The sequence below is a fragment of the Oncorhynchus nerka genome, linkage group LG22, assembly GCF_034236695.1.
Source record: "Oncorhynchus nerka isolate Pitt River linkage group LG22, Oner_Uvic_2.0, whole genome shotgun sequence".
NCBI classification, from domain to species: Eukaryota; Metazoa; Chordata; class Actinopteri; order Salmoniformes; family Salmonidae; genus Oncorhynchus; species Oncorhynchus nerka.
The window spans coordinates 66,812,487-66,827,371 of NC_088417.1; the positions used below are offsets into that span (position 1 = coordinate 66,812,487).

Here is a 14,885-nt window from a genome sequence, read left to right on the forward strand (position 1 = left end):
TACTGATCCTGTGCAGGTGTTACATCCTTGTTACACGTGGTCTGCCACTGCGAGAACGATCAGCTGCCCGTCCTGTCTCCCTGTAGCACTGTCTTAGGCGTCTCACAGTACGGACATTGCAATTTATGTGGCCAGATGCCCCGGCCACATCTGCAGTTCTCATGCCTCCTTGTAGCATCCCTAAGGACATTCACACAGATGAGCAGGGACCCTGGGCATCTTTCTTTTAGTGTTTTTCAGAGTCCGTAGAAAGGCCTCTTTAGTGTCCTAAGTTTACATAACTGTAACCTTAATTGCCTACCATCTGTAAGCTGTTAGTGTCTTAATGACCGTTCCATAGGTGCATGTTCATTAATCGTTTATGTTTTATTGAACAAGCATTGGAAACAGTGTTTAAACCCTTTACAATGAAGATCTGTGAAGTTATTTGGATTTTTACGAATTATCTTTGAAAGACAGGGTCCTGAAAAAGGGACGTTTATTTTTTTGCTGAGTTTAGAACAGCCAGGCTACAATAAGTTTAAGTGCCGTTTAGTTTTTTACAACTTTCTCACTATCAATTACCAGAATATGCGTTTGTCTGGCATTGTTTCATAGGGAATCATGTTATAAAACAGGTTGCGGGGGGAAATAAGATTATCACAAATGAGTTTTGGAATATTTACAAGTTGCAGCTGGAATACAAGTGCACTCTGTCTCAATGCACTCTGTCTCAATTCTAATTTTGCCCCAAAAAGTGACTTGAGTGATTGACACTATCACATGACCTCTCCATGAAGGGCTTAGGGCCAATGATTATTTCAACATGACATTGGCAATGTATTGTCTCATGTAAACAACTCTGAGGCACTAAGCAATGGGCAGGTCTGTCTCACTGTCTGGAGGTTCTGGCTGTTATGTTCAGTAGAGTGCAACTGCAGCCCGCAGTTCGGGGGGTTCCTGCATGTGGAAACTCCCCCCCCCCCCCCCCCCCCGGCATCCCATTAGTTCCTTCATGAATCCCCTCATGAGTACGATGTCTTCCTGCTTGTGTGCCACTTTGAATGTGGGTCAAAAGGTAAATAAAAGTATTATCTGAGTTTTTTCACCACCACCTGCTGTGTACTGTAGTCCTCTTTTTCTAGCTATTGGGATTAGACAGTGTCCTTCACTCCCAGCTGCCGAATACCTGCCCTCACCATCATTAACAGCACTGCGGGAAAACAGTGCCGACAGGCAGGGGCGAAGTACACAGTCTACCGGTTGCCCTCCACCTCCCGCTAGTACAGCAGGCGGGAGGTTGGAGCGACACCGTGTGCTAAATAACTAGCTAGCTTGCTAGTTAGCAACACCATGTGCTAGTTAGCTAACTAGCACACTGTTTCGCCCCACCTCCCACCTGCTGTGTATCAGAGAAAACAGTGCCCGAAAGGCTGGGGTCAAGGACACTGTCTACCGGTCGACCCCGCCTGCCACCAGCACAGCAGGCAGGAGCGACACCGCGTGGTAGCTTGCTAGTTAGTGACACCGTGTGCCACCCTGCCTCCCACCTGCTCTGTACCGGAGAAAACCGTGCCCAACAGGCAGGTGGCGAAAGACGCTCTACCAGTGTGTACTTGCTATAGCTAGCTACCATTGTTACCCGTGCCTCTTCTTCTATGGGGTTTATCGGCAGTTGGCATCCAAGGTTATGGTACATTACCGCCATCTACTGTTCTGGAGCACCACTGCCTCCCGCCTATGTACTGGAGTCATAGCTTAAAAATTTGCCAATAGAAGTATAAAGAGGGGTTCCTGCATATGCAGGAATGCCCACATGCAGCAACACCCTGAATTGAGGGCTGCAGTTGCACACTTCTTACTATGATTGGATAGACGCGCACGTAGCTGTTATCACATCAAAATACAACGGGTGTAGACTCAACCGTGAAATGCTTACGAAACCTTCTCAACGATGCAGAGGTAAAACATTAGAATGAAAATAAAAATAGTAACACAAGGATTACAATATTTGAATGGCACTATATCCAGTGAGTACCATTACCAGATTAATATGCTGGGGTACAAGGCATTTGAGGTAGATCCAGTTGAAGTTGTTAGGGTTAGGCTAACCCTAAACACAAAGTTGGAGTCATTAAAACTCGTTTTTCAACCACTCCACAAATTTCTTGTTAACAAACTAATTTTGGCATGTCGGTTAGGGCATCTACTTTGTTCATGACATAAAAGTAATTTTTCCAAACAATTGTTTACACATATTATTTCACTGTATCAAAATTCCAGTGGGTCAGAAGTTTGCACACACTAAGTTGACTGTGCCTTTAAACAGCTTGGAAAATTCCAGAAAATTATGCCATGGCTTTAGAAGCTTCTGATAGGCTAATTGACATCATTTGAGTCAATTGGAGGTGAACCTGTGGATGTATTTCAAGGCCTACCTTCAAACTCAGTGCCTCTTTGCTTGACATCATGAAAAAATCAAAAGAAATCAGCGAAAAAACATTGTAGACCTCCACAAATCTGGTTCATCCTTGGGAGCAATTTCCAAACACCTGAAGGTACCACCACGTTCATCTGTACAAACAATAGTATGCAAGTTTAAACACCACGGGACCACACAGCCGTCATACCGCTCAGGAAGGAGACGCGTTTTTTCTCCTAGAGATAAACTTACTTTGGTGCGAAAAGTGAAAATCAATCCCAGAACAACAGCAAAGGACCTTGTGAAGATGCTAGAGGAAACAGGTACAAAATATCTATATCCACAGTAAAACGAGTCTTATATCAACATAAACTAAAAGGCCGCACAGCAAGTTAGAAGCCACTGCTCCAAAACCGCCATAAAAAAGCCAGACTGCAGTTTGCAACTGCACATGAGGACAAAGATTGTACTTTTTGGAGAAATGTCCTCTGGTCTATTGAAACAAAAATAGAACTGTTTGGCCATAATAACCATCTTTATGTTTGGAGGAAAAAGGGGGAGGCTTGCAAGCCGAATAACACCATCCCAACCGTGAAGCACGGGGATGGCAGCATCATGTGGTGGGGGTGCTTTGCTGCAGAAGGTACTGGTGAACTTCACAAAATAAATGTCATGAGGAAGGAAATGCATGTGGATATATTGAAGCAACAACTCAAGACATCAGTCAGGAAGTTATAGCTTAGTCGTAAATGGGTCTTCCAAATGGACAATAACCCCAAGCATACTTCCAAAGATGCTGCAAAATGGCTTAAGGACAACAAAGTCAAGGTATTGGAGTGGCCATCACAAAGCCCTGACCTCAATCCTATAGAAAATGTGTGGGCAGAACTGAAAAAGCATATGTGAGCAAGGAGGACTACAAACCTGACTCAGTTACACGAGCTCTGTCAGGAGGAATGGCCAACATTCACCCAACTTATTGTGGGAAGCTTGTGGAAGGCTACCCAAAACATTTGACCCAAGTAAAACATTTTAAAAGCAATGCTTCCAAATACTAATTGAGTGTATGTAAACTTCTGACCCACTGGGAATGTGATGAAAGAAATAAAAGCTGAAATAAATCATTCCCCCTACTATTATTCTGACATTTCACTTTCTTAAAATAAAGTGGTGATCCTAACTGACCTAAGACAGGGAATGTTTACTAGGATTAAATGTCAGGAATTGTGAAATACTGAGTTTAAATGTATTTGACTAAGGTGTATGTAAACTTTCGACTTCAACTGTATGTCCATGAACGTAGGGTAAAGTGACTAGGCATCAGAATAGATAAGTAAAAGAACAGAGTAGCAGCAGGGTGTGTGTGTGTGTGTGTGTGTGTGTGTGTGTGTGTGTGTGTGTGGTGTACATGAATGGGTTTTGTATGAGAGTGTCCGTGTTTGTGTGAGATTGTAAGTGTAGTGTCACTCCCTGTTCACCCATGGCTGCTCGATCACACTCACCTCCAACTCAATCATAAAGTATGCAGATGACACAACCATAGTAGGCCTGATTACCAGCAATGACGAGACAGCCTACAGGGAGGAGGTGAGGGCCCTAGCGGAGTCGTGCCAGGAAAATAACCTCTCAACATCAACAAAACGAAGGAGCTGATCATGGACTTCAGGAAAAAGCAGAGCGAGCACCACCCTATACCCACTGACAGGACCGCAGTGGAGAAAATTGAAAGCTTCAGGTTACTCAGCATACACATCACTGATGATCTGAAATGGTCCACCCACACAGACAGTGCGGTGAAGAAGGCTAAAGACCCTCACAAACTTTTACCAATGCACAATTGAGAGCATCCTGTCGGGCTGTATCGCCACCTGGTACGGCAACTGCAACGCTCGCAACCGCATGGCTCTCCAGAGGGTGGTGCGTTCTGCCCAACGCATCACCGGGGGCACACTGCCTGCCCTCCAGGAAACCTACAGCACCCGATGTCACAGGAAGGTCAAAAGTTAATCACGGACATCAACCATCCAAGCCACAGCCTGTTCACCCCCCTGTCATCCAGAAGGCAAGGTCAGTACAGGTGCATCAAAGCTGGGACCAAGAGACTGAAAAACAGCTTCTGTCTCAAGGCCATCAGACTGTTAAATAGCTATCACTAGCCGGCTGCCCTATATACATAGACATAGAATCACTGCTCACTTTAATAATGGACACTAGTCACTTTAATAATGTTTACATACTGTTTTACTCATTTCACATGTACATTTTAAACTGTATTCTATTCTACTGTATTTTAGTCAGTGCCACTCTGACATTGCTCGTCCTAATATTTATATATTTCTTAATTCCATTATTTTACTTTTACATTTGTGTGTATTGTTGTGAATTGTTAGATATTACTGCACTGTTGGGAGGTAGCAACACAAGCATTTCGCTACACCCGCAATAACATCAGTTAAATATATGTATGTGACCAAAAATATTTATTTTATTTTATTTGAAATGAAGCCGCTTTGTTGCTACCATAGAGTTACATGAGAAGTGTCCATCCAAGAAGGCTCAAGGTCATTGGCCACAGATAAAATTACGTCAAATCACTTTATATCTACCATAGCTATGATTGGATTGAACATGTCAACATCATAATTTAAAAATCTTAGCTAGCAAGCTAGACAAGTAGTCATCATCTTGAATCAAGTCGACAATCTACAGGCAAATCCTTTTCAATCCTTGTCATATGAAGATAATTTTTATTTATAGATAAAACGTAGTGGTGCTCATCGGCCATTGGACATAAACCTTACACAAGTTGGAAATCGCAAATTCAACAATGAGTGATTTGGATGGAATCAGTGGCTAACTGAAAGCGTTGCAAAGCAATCACTAGCCTGCTATTCAGTGGAGTGGGTGTGAGGTCCAAGTCTGGGTTTAAGGGTCTCTTTTCCAAGCTTAAAAGGATAAACATACACGTGCAACACCATTGGCCGGAAAATGTTGAATACATTATGAGTGAATGAGTTGTTTACATCTTTGTTAATTTACAGGAAAAAAAACTTTTCATTCAGTGTGGATGGGTTCCCTGTTTGAAAGGGGGAACTGATGTGCTGCAGTTATGTCAGCTCAAGGACAGGGAATAAGATAGCTGGCCATTTCAACACAGGGAAAAACGCAGGACAGAGGAGGTCAGCACTGCGGTGGAAGTTGATTTGGATCAAATTAGTTTGGTAAAAGAGTTTGGGTTTTGCATTGTAGTGCGTTTCCTATAGTGTCAAATGCTCAACAATATATGCAAAGATATTGTTGGCTCAAGCATGTAAAGACGGAGCTATAGCGGTTTGTTTAGGCTATTATTAGCCTAAAAGTTTGAATACATTGGCCATGCTATCAATCCGGCATTACTTCTGCTGTGTTCAAAACAACTGGAAACTCGGAACTGGGAAGTCTCAGACTTCAGTGGGTTCAAGACAACTGGGAACTCGGGAAAAAATGAGCTCCTAATAGGAAAATACGTTTTGAACTGTAATCAAACTCGAAATTCCAAGTCGGGAATACGGTCCTCTTTCTAGAACTGAAGATCACTGATATTATGATTCAACCTTTATATTTTCCCAGAGTTCCCAGTTGTCTTGAAAGCACAATAAATCAAGTGAATGCCAGACTTTGAAGACAAATTTAGATGACAAAATTTTCCCACAAAATGGACCGCAGCGCCACCTTCCTGTTCAAGTGAGAACAGCACAAGGTGAGTCCAAAAAGGTATTGTATGCTGCTGCATAAATTATGTAATATGCTAGGGAGATATGTATACTGTAGCTAAGAACGTAATACTAAGTGTATGCTGCGTAGTAAGCTGTTAGTAGCCCATGTGCCTCACCCTAATAATTTGGTCCCTTTCCCCCTCATAACTTAGCATACTGTTCTGATTTGTTGGTGCATATGTAGCCTATAGCCTGTTTTAGAGAAATGTATTAATCTAATATTGTAAAAGCTTTCATTGTCTGCTTATATGCTCCCTTTTTTATTCTATGGTTCTGACTTTGTGTGCAGGGAGAATACTGTAAGAACGGCCCATGTTCTGAATTCTGTCACTATACATTTCAAAAGTGCTGAACAAATAGTTATATTGACTACGTCCGTCATTGCTCATTAATGTCTTAAGCGAAATTACAGATTGCCTCCTATCCGCTTGTCGTCCCCTTATGCCATAATTTGTACATCTCGATTGTCAGTAGAAATCACATTTGCTTAAGCAAGTCAGCCATATCAGCTATATTTTTTTAAAGGTCCCCAGCTTGGTGATGAGCTTGGAGAGGACTATGGTGTAGAGCACAATCAGCACAGCTGCTTCTCTCGTGTCAGTGGGCACTGGGCAAGTGGGCATGATTGTAATCCATACCCAACCCTCCAGTAAGTCGTGATGAACTTGCTCACAAAACTGTTTTGGACAAGACTTACTTTATGACCAATATTATCCTATTTACACTTTGTAGTTAATTTTGACACTAGAATTGATGTTTCTGACTTATCGATGCCACATACCGTAGGCCGTTTAAAACCAGAGAAGTTGGTTCTAAGGGAGAGTTGTTCCCGAGCTCGTGGAGACCACATTCACGCAGAGATACTGTATATAATGATGAGATGGTTTTGTCTCCGCCCTAACAGTGGGAGACGTCATCCCAAAGGCATGCTTGTAAAAAAAAGTCTGCTTATCGCTGTAATCCCGCGTGAACAGACTTCGCCTCTTCCTCACTGATTCACTGTAAATGCTGCATTTGTCAGCTCAATCATAAACAACCAAACAGCCATCGACCTGCTTGCAGGCTCTGCGCCTCCGTGCAGCCACATCTACCCTTTGTCAGAAGCTGAAATCAAGGCTATGGAGGAGCACATCCAGGAGGTTCACCAACAGGGTTTTATGTCCACCTCCCCTGCATTAGCAGGCTTCTTCTTTGTGGTCAAGAGGGCCACCTTGGAGGATCACGTCACCCATGTCAGAGTAGTCCTGGAACACCTCATGAGGAATCACATGTATGTGAAAGCGGAGAAGTGGCAGTTCTATCAGGCCGCTTTCTACTTCTTAGGATACCAGATCAGTCCACAGGGAGTGACGATGAAGGAGACGAAGGTCGATACAATCAGGTCATGGCCAGTCCCAACCACCATAAAGGGGCTACAACATTTTTTGAGGATTGCTAACTTCTACTGCCACTTCATTAGGAACTTCAGCTCTATCGCTTCTCCTCTCACCTCTCTCCTCAAGGGTGGTCCCCATAAGTTGGTGTGGAGTCCAGCAGCCGATAAGGCCTTCCGTATACTGAATGGATGTTTCACCTCCACCCCGTTGCCGAAACACCCAGATCCTACGTCGCCCTTCATGGTGTAGGTGGATGCTTCAGAAGTGGGCGTTGGGGCCGTCCTGTCCCAACGTCATGGTAACCCACAGAAATTGTATCCATGTGCATACTACTCAAAAACTTCCGTGGGCCTCCCAAGTGGCGTAGGGGTCTAAGGCACTGCAGTGCTTGATGCATCACTACGATCCCTGGCTGTGTTGCAGCGACTGGGAGACCCATGAGGTAACAAACAATTGACACAGCGTCGTCTATGTTAGGGGAGGGTTTGGCCGGCCGGGATGTCCTAGTGCCATCGTGCTCTAGCGACTCCTGTGGTGGGCCGGGCGCATGCACGCTGACATGGTCACCAGTTGTACGGTCTTTCGTCCGACACATTGGAGTGGCTGGCTTCTGGGTTAAGTGAGCAGTGTGAAGAAGAAGTGTTTCGGGGAGGACAAATGGCTAGTCTCCCTAGTCCGTACAGGAGTTGCAGCGATGGGAAAAGACTGTAACTACCAATTGGATATCACGAAATTGGGGAGAAAAAAGGGTAAAAAAAATATAATTAATAAAAGAATAAAGAAAACCATCTCCTGCAGTGAGAAACCATGATGTCGGTGACCAGGAGTTCTAGGCGATAAGTTGGCATTAGAAGAGTGGAGACACTGGCTGGAGGGCGCATTTCTCATCCTCACCAACCATCGGAACCTGGAGTAAATACAGACAGCGAGGCGGCTGATCCCGCGGCAAGCAATGTGGGCCCTTTTCTTCACTAGATTCGACTTCACCTTGTCATATCGCCCAAGTTCAAAGAACATCAAAGCTGATGCCCTGTCCCATCTCTGCGATTCAGGAGAGGTTCCTGTCTTGAGTGCACCAATAATTCCGTCCTCCCGAGTTTGTTTTACCTTTATTTAACTAGGCAAGTCAGTTAAGAACAAATTCTTATTTTCAATGATGGCCTAGGAACAGTGGGTTAACTGCCTTGTCAGCTCGGGGATTTGAACCTGCAACCTTTCGATTACGAGTCCAACTCTCTAACCACTAGGCTACCCTGCCGCCCCAGGCAGGCTACCCTGCCGCCCCAGGCAGGCTACCCTGCCGCCCCAGGCAGGCTACCCTGCCGCCCCAGGCAGGCTACCCTGCCGCCCCAGGCAGGCTACCCTGCCGCCCCAGGCAGGCTACCCTGCCGCCCCAGGCTACCCTGCCGCCCCAGGCTACCCTGCCGCCCCAGGCTACCCTGCCGCCCCAGGCTACCCTGCCGCCCCAGGCTACCCTGCCGCCCCAGGCTACCCTGCCGCCCCAGGCTACCCGTCCTCCTGAGTCATTGCCCCTGTGCTTTGAGACGTAGATGGGGACCTTCGCCAGGCTCTGTAGAGGGAACCCACGCCTGCTATCTGTCCTCCAGAGCACACCTACGTTCCCACGGTGATAAGGGATCGGCTGTTGACTTGGGCACACACATCCCTCATCGCTGGACACCCAGATTTCACCTGCACTATTCAATGCATCTCCGGAAAGTTCTGCTGGCCCCACCTTGGCGCAGGACGTTGCTCGCTATGTCAACTTCTGCTCGCTATGTGCCCAAACTAAATCTCCCCAGCACACTCCTTCCCCTTCCTGTGTCTCAGCGGCCTTGGTCTCATCTGTTCATTGATTTCATCACTGATCTCACCTCTTCTGAGGGTTTCACTACTATTATGGTTGTTGTTGCCAGATTCTCTAATTTCTGCTTTTCTATCCCTCTCTCCCATTTCTCCATACCGCTCTCCAGGTCACTGAGGCACTGTTCCAGCAGGTCTTCCGGCACTATGGCCTTACAGAGGAAGGACATCATCTCCAATCATGGCATCCTATTCACATCATGGGTATGGAAAGCATTCATGGAGAAACAAGGGGTCACAGTCAGCCTCACTTCAAGTCAGCCCCTTCAAGGTCCTCCGGAGGGTCAACAAGGTTTCCCTCCTCAGGCCAATGGTTCCTGGTCCCCTGGCTGTTGCCATCCCTAGCAACACTCCTCCACCTCCCCAAGACATCGATGGGAGCTCCGCCTATGCCGTCACGTCCCTCCTGGACTCCAAACATTGTGGGGTCGGCTCCAGTACCTGGTGGACTGGGAGGGGTATAGTCCAGAGGATCGCTGTTGAGTCCATCCTGCAGCTGGAGCCGTGCGCCAGGAGGTGGGTGCTGTCACGCCAACTCCCACTCTGGCGCTCAACATCGCCAGTCTACTAACCACCAGTCCTGACAACCCACATTACGCACACCTGGCAACCATCATTGCGCACACCTGCTCCCCATCGTTATCACTCTGGCTACCAGTCCCCAGGAACCCCCTCCAGCTCCTCTCTGTGGAGAAAAAGTTTCAGCTGAATGCACGCCAAGATGACTGATACAGTGTTTTAATGGCGATATATTTATTTTATTTATTATTTCACCTTTATTTAACCAGGTAGGCAAGTTGAGAACAAGTTCTCATTTACAATAAAACAGTAGAAAAATAAGTCTATATACAATGTGAGCAGATGAGGTAAGATAAGGGAGGTAAAGGCAACAAAAAAAGGCCATGGTGGCGAAGTAAATACAATATAGCAAGTAAAACACTGGAATGGTAGATTTGCAGTGGAAGAATGTGCAAGGTTGAGATAGAAATAATAGGGAGCAAAATAAATACATAAATACAGTAGGGGGAGAGGTAGTTGTTTGGGCTAAATTATAGATGGGCTATGTACAGGTGCAGTAATCTGTGAGCTGCTCTGACAGCTGGTGCTTAAAGCTAGTGAGGGAGATAAGTGTTTCCAGTTTCAGAGATTTTTGTAGTTTGTTCCAGTCATTGGCAGCAGAGAACTGGAAGGAGAGGCAGCCCAGAACATCAGCTGACTGGATTTGGGAGAAGGAGAAATGGGGAAGGCTTGGGCGAGTTGCTGTGGGGGATACAGTGCTGTTGACCGGGGTAGGGGTAGCCAGTTGGAAAGCATGGCCAGCCGTAGAAAAATGCTTATTTAAATTCTCAATTATAGTGGATTTATCGGTGGTGACAGTGTTTCCTATCTTCAGTGCAGTGGGCAGCTGGGAGGGGGTGTTCTTATTCTCCATGGACTTTACAGTGTCCCAGAACGTTTTTGAGTTTGTGTTGCAGGAAGCAAATTTATACTGCTCATAAATATACTGTTCATAGCATTTGAATAGTACTAATTTGGACAGAATAATATTAGAATGTGATCCAATAGGGGTGAAAATGCCTTCAAACCATATACTCAAATAGTTTCTCTTCAGCCCCCCTGCACTACTAGGCCTACCTCTGGTATGGTGTGTAGGAGACCCCATTGCCGTATCTCCGCTCCCTATAACCACATTGATTATGCCCAGGTTGGTGATCCATTTATTCCAGTTGACTTCCTCCACTCTGAGATGACAGGTTCAAGTCCAGAGGACACATGCACCAATTACTGTCCCTGAGTGTATGACATCCATCAGCTGTCACAGACAGCAGATCAATGATGCAGCACACTGTGTACCAGCTGCTGCTGTGCACGACAGCAGTGCAATCAGTCATTCAATTCTAGACACACACTCTCACAGCTAAAGTTGAATGAGGGGCTTTATATTTTATTTCCCTGATGTGATGGGTTCTTGTTGAAATGTTTTTGTGTTGGGATGATTGTCCTGTTATTGATATTGGATGCAATCAAAACTATGGAGTTCATTATTTATTTTGTATGTTATCCAGTAGGAATGTACAGGTACAGTACCAGTCAAAAATTTGGACACACCTACTCATTCCAGGGTTTTTCTTTATTCTTGCTATTTTCTACATTGCAGAATAATAGTGGAGACATCAAAACTATGAAACAACACATATGGAAACATGTAGTAACCAAAAAACTGTTATCCAAATAAATAAAAAATATATATATTTGAGATTCTTCAAAGTAGCCACCCCTTGCGTCGGTGACAGCTTTGCACACTCTTGGCATTCTCTCAACTAGCTTCATGAATGGATTTCAACTAACAGGTGTGCTTTGTTGAAAGTTCATTTGTGGATTTTTTTTCCTTGGAGCCAATCAGCTGTGTTGTGACAAGGTAGGGGTAGTATTCAGAAGATAGCCCTATTTGGTAAAAGATAAAGTCCATATGATGGCAACATCTCAAATAAACAAAGAGAAACAGGCCATAATTACTTTAATTCAGTCAATCCAGAAAATGTCAAGAACTTTGAAAGTTTCTTCAAGTGCAGTCCCAAAAACCATCAAGTGCTATGATGAAACTGGCTCTCATGAGGACCGCCACAGGAAAGGAAGACCCAGAGTTACATCTGCTGCAGAGGATAAATTCATTAGTTACCAGCCTCAGAAATTTCAGCCCAAATAAATGCTTCAGAGAGTTCAAGTAACAGACAAATCTCAACATCAACTGTTCAGTGGAGACTGTGATTCAGCCTTCAAGTTTGAATTGCTTTAAAAAAACACTACTAAAGGACACCAATAAGAAGACTTGCTTTTTATTTATTTTGTACCTTTATTTAACTAGGTAAGTCAGTTAAGGACACATTCCTAATGTCAATGATGGTCTAGGAATAATGGGTTAACTGCCTTGTTCAGGGGCAGAATGACAGATTTTTACTTTGTCAGCTCGGGGATTCGATCTTGCAATCTTTCGGTTACTAGTCCAACACTCTAACCACTAGCATACCTGCCGCCCCGGGCTACACCGTAGGGATGGTGTCAGGTTTCATCCAGATGTGACGCTTGACATTCAGGACAAAGTGTTCAATCTTGATTTCATCAGACCAGAGAATCTTGGTCAGTCCTTTAGGTGCCTTTTGCTGAGGAGTGGCTTCCGTCTGGCCACTCTACCATAAAGACCTGATTGGTGGGGTGCTGCAGAGATTGTTGTCCTTCTGGAAGGTGCTCCCATCTCCACAGAGGAACTCTGGAGCTCTGTCATATTTAAATCAGATTCTAGGTCACCTCCCTGACCAAGGCCCTTCTCTCCCGATTTCTCACTTTGGCCGGGCGGCCAGCTCTAGGAAGAGTCTTGGTGGTTCCAAACTTCTTCCATTTAAGAATGATGGAGGCCACTGTGTTCTTGGGGACCTTCAATGCTGCATACATTTTTTGGTAGCCTTCCCCAGATGGACAATTGCTTCGACCTCGTGGCTTGGTTTTTGCAAAGACATGCACTGTCAACTGTGGGACCTTATATAGACGGGTGTGTGCCTTTCCAAATCATGTCCAATCGATTGCATTTACCACAGGTGGACTCCACTCAAGTTGTAGAAACATCCCAATGATGATCAATGGAAACAGGATGCACCTGAGTTCAATTTTGAGTCTCATAGCAAAGGGTCTGGATACATACGTAAATAAGGTATTTCTGGTTTTTATTTGTAATAAATTTGCAAAAATAAATTTAAAAACCTGTTTTCTCTTTGTCATTATGGGGTATTGTGTGTAGATTGATGAGGAGGAAAATGTATTTAATCAATTTTAGAATGAGGCTGTGATGTAACAAAATGTGGAAAAAGGGAAGGTGTCTGAATACTTTCCGAATACACTGTATATTGACAACCTGAAACACCATCGGCGGTCCATCTCTCCAGCCCTGGTTCTCAGGTCCTTGTCCACCCCAGAACAAAGCTGCCTACTCAGGCAGCAGGGCAGGCTCCTCTCCAGGTCCAGGATGGTGATTGCCCGCTGTAGGCACATATGTTCATAACAATGAATGAGCTATGATCAAACTCTCCAGCAAAACAAGCAGCACAGTGCCATTTCCTTGCATCAGTCAGTCCGGCCGTTTGTCCGTCAGTCCGTGGTGGATCACCTGTAGTTTCCAGATGTTGGTGCTCTCCAGGGACATCTTCTCCACAGTGCGGCTCATGACGGCGATGAGCATGTTGAGCAGCAGGATGTATGTGAGCATGATGTAGGAGATTAGCAGCAGAACACCTCCTTGTAATGGTACCTAGAAAATATATTCCTTATTGCCATAAATAACTCCCCACTTTTCCACCGTGATAGCTAGTATAGTTGAAGTCGGACGTTTACATACACTTAGGTTGGAGTCATTAATAAAACTCGTTTTTCAACCACTCCACAAATGTCTTGTTTTAACAAACTATAGTTTCGGCAAGTCGTTTAGGACATCTACTTTATGCATGACACAAGTCATTTTTCCAACAATTGTTTACAGACAGATGATTTCATTTATAATTCACTGTATCACAATTCCAGTGGGTCAGAAGTTTACATACACTAAGTTGACTGTGTCTTTAAACAGTTTGGAAAATACAGAAAATGATGTCATGACTTTAGAAGCTTCTGATAGGCTAATTGACATTTGAGTGTGGATGTATTTCAAGGCCTACCTTCAAACTCAGTGGCTCTTTGCTTGACATGTTTTTTATTATTTTATTTCACTTTTATTTAACCAGGTAGACCAGTTCAGAACAGTTCTCATTTACAACTGCAACCTGGCAAAGATAAAGCAAGTGTGACACAAACAACAACACAAAGTTACACATGGAATAAACAAACGTACAGTCAATAACACAATAGGAAAAACATCTATATACAGTGTGTGCAAATTAGGTAAGATTGGGGAGGTAAAGGCAATAAATAGGCCGTAGTGGCGAAGTAATTACAATTCAGCAATTAAACACTGGAGTGATAGATGTGCAGAAGATGAATATGCAAGTAGAGCTACTGGGGTGCAAAGGAGCAATATATATATATATATATATAATAACAATATGGAGATGAGGTAGTTGGATGGGCTATTTACAGATGGGCTATGTACAGGTGCAGTGATCTGTGAGCTGCTCTGACAGCTGATGCTTAAAGTTAGTGAGGGAGATGTGAGTCTCCAGCTTCAGTAATTTTTGAAATTCGTTCCAGTCATTGGCAGCAGAGAACTGTAAGGAAAGGCGGCCAAAGGAAGAATAGGCTTTGGGGGTGACCAATGAAATATACCTGCTGGAGCGTGTGCTACGGGTGGGTGCTGCAATGGTGACCAGTGAGCTGAGATAAGGCAGGGCTTTACCGAGCAACGATTTATAGATGACCTGGAGCCAGTGGGTTTGGCGACGAATATGAAGCGAGGGCCAGCCAACGAGAGCATACAGGTCGCAGTGGTGGGTAGTATATGGGGATTTG

At 44.6% G+C, this 14,885-nt stretch overlaps 1 pseudogene; it reads right to left on the reverse strand.

Moving 5' to 3' along the window:
* Positions 1–9,642: 9,642 nt before the first annotated feature.
* Positions 9,643–14,885, reverse strand: part of LOC115104774 (transient receptor potential cation channel subfamily V member 1-like) — a 39,452-nt pseudogene continuing 34,209 nt past the window's right edge.